Source organism: Gopherus flavomarginatus, chromosome 13 (genome assembly GCF_025201925.1).
Source record: "Gopherus flavomarginatus isolate rGopFla2 chromosome 13, rGopFla2.mat.asm, whole genome shotgun sequence".
NCBI lineage: Eukaryota > Metazoa > Chordata > Testudines > Testudinidae > Gopherus > Gopherus flavomarginatus.
The window spans coordinates 21367857-21370620 of NC_066629.1; positions in this window are offsets into that span (position 1 = coordinate 21367857).

The following is a 2764-nucleotide window of genomic DNA, read 5'->3' on the forward strand; positions in this document are numbered from 1 at the left end:
GAGTTCAGGTAGCCGCGTGAATTTCTTACAGGCTGCTTTTCTCAGCACTAAACAGTAAATGCACCTGTCATAACAGATATGAACAGGCTGGAAGTTGGAAGCTTTAATTATGGGAGGGGTGAGGTTCTGGAACAGCCTCCCAACAGTTGTGGGGGTAAACAATTTAAAGAGAATTAAAAGACAGATGGGCATATTTGTCATGTTCTTAAAACTTGGGCTTTGGGCTTCAGTGGACCATTAGCAGGGGCAAGGAAGGGATATTCCAATCCCCTCCACTCCACCAGGACATTGGTTTTTCTCTCCTTCCTCTGAAGCATCAGGGCCATAGAGGGGGAGGGCCAGAGCTGTGAAGTAGCCCCAAGCGTTCTCTCAAGTGCTGGGCTGGCTGGTTCTTGCTCAATCTGATTCCTACATGTGAGGTCAGGAAGAAATTTCCCCTGGGTCAAATTACCAGTGAACTGGAGGCAGTTTGACTTTCTGCAGGATGTGAGCAGGTCACTGTCCAGAATTATCTGGGTATAACTCACTTCCACCCTCCCCTTCCAATGTGGGGACCTTGGCATGGGTGCACCTGAGTTTCTCCTATTCTCTTCCTGTGGCTCATAATGGTCTAGTCTCCTGTGGGCTGCAATACTTAGTCTGGTGCCATTCTCCTGAGAACACACAGCCAGAGAGGTAGACCAGAAGAGATCACCAGCTCCTGTAGTCTGGCCTCCTGTAGATCATAGGCCACCTGCACTTAACCAACCCACTGAAATTAGACCATCAGCTGTTGGCTATAAAGATGCATGGCCACACTGGACCTTGCTTTGGTATCTGCAATCTACTAGTGTAGAAGTAGTGCTCATTAAGCCTTACCTTACAGTGGATCTAACAAGGATCTCTTGCCCTACAGGAGAGGCAGCATGCCCACTTTCCAAACTCTTCTCACCTTCCACCCCCCATAAGACACCTAAGTCCATCCCAGCTGCATTCTTCCCTTACTGCTATTTCCCTCACCTCTATTTTAGGCATCCATGCCCTTTCCAGCCCCCATCTCCCCAAACAACTGATCCCACTCCATTTGTCATAGGGGAACACTTCTCCAGAAGGCAGGGAGCTTTCCCTGTCTCAGCAGGAAAAGAATGAGGTGGGATGTGATGCTATTTCCATCAGCTATCAGGAACCCTGCCTCTGATGACCAGACTAGGCTCTTCTGACACTCCTGTCTCCTACCCCTAAACCAGTCTCCATACAGCCCTTTTGACAAGGGGTTAGAACTAAATACTTGACACTGAAAACACTGGAGGAGCATCTCATTGGCAATGTTTCATAAGACTTAACTTATACCAGGTCCTAGGTGGCTTCTGTGGCTGTCCACTCCACAGGCCTCTCCAGTGCTGCTGGTGTCACAGCTGACTCCCTTTCACTAACAAATCCCTTGCTAGCTGTAGACCATGTGCAGTGTGCTAGAGGCTCCCCAGGTGGAGCAGCTGTGTTGCCATAGAGTTCTTTGGACCTGCTTGGGAGCAGAGGAACTTGCTCATCTCCTGGCTAGGTCCAACCCCTCCTTTTTTTCTTCTGGAGGGAGGCAAGGATTGATTCCGCCAGAAATAACACCACATGCAAGATAGCACCATGCTAGGATTTCAGTGGTCATTTTACTATCATGGGGGAGTCAGCAGTTAACCCCAGCCATAGTACATTGTCCAACACAAGGCATCCTGGCCCCTAACCAAAAGGAGCATAATGCCTGATGTTTGTGCAGTACAGCACCCTCCCCTACTGGCCCCTTAGTTCCAGGGTAACAGTACCTGCTTGTGGCAGATGCTTGGCTTCAGGGCTGGCTGGTGCTAGTGTCCATGGAATTGCTGCTTGTCTGGGCCTTTGGCAATGTGCTGGTGAGGCCTGTTAGGACAGCTGCTAGGCTGCTGGTCTTGGGCCTGGTATTAAACATACAGCTAAAGGTAGCATAAAATCCCTCCTTTACCTGTAAAGGGTTAAGAAGCTCAGATAACCTGGTTGGCACCTGACCAAAAGGACCAATTAGAGAAAATGTTTCAAATCTGTGGGGCAAGGCTTTTGCTTTGTGCTGTGGGTGTTCTCTTAGGAACAAACACCAAGCAAGTAATCCAGCTCCTAGTGAATGAGGCATCTAAAGTACAGAAATAGTAAGTAATAGCAAAGAAATACATTAGAGTATTTTGTTCTAGCTTGTGAATTTTCCCTGTGCCTAGAGGAAGGCTTATCCCTGTGTTTTTGTAACTTTAAAGTTTTCTCTAGAGGGAATCCTTTTGTATCTGACTGCCCTGTAAAATTACCATCCATGCTGATTTTTACATAGGTGCTGCTTTTATTTTTCTTTAAATAAAGTTCCATTTTTAAGAATCTGATTGGGTTTTTGGTGTTCTAAAAACCCAAGGGTCGGGTCTGTGCTTACCTATTTGGTGTATTAGTCTCAAGCCTTTCCAGGAAAGGGGATGAAGGGGCTTGGGATATCTAGTGGGGGAGACAGGAGCCTGAGACATGGCTGGTGGCTGGCTCAGGCTTGTGCCCTTGCTGAGCCTTGAGTGTGTGGGTTTGTTTTTTTTTTTCACCTACCTGTGGTTGCTGTTTTCCTTTTGCTTTCCAGAACTGTTGGACCAGCTCTAACAGCTGTCAGTCTGGGCCTGAAGCCAAGCATGCTCTGCTAGTCCCTTTAATACAGTTGTAACCACCTGTTTAGTTCAGGGCTGGACTCCTTCTCCACTCCCTGATGGAGTGGCATTCCCCTTCCCTGGTGGAT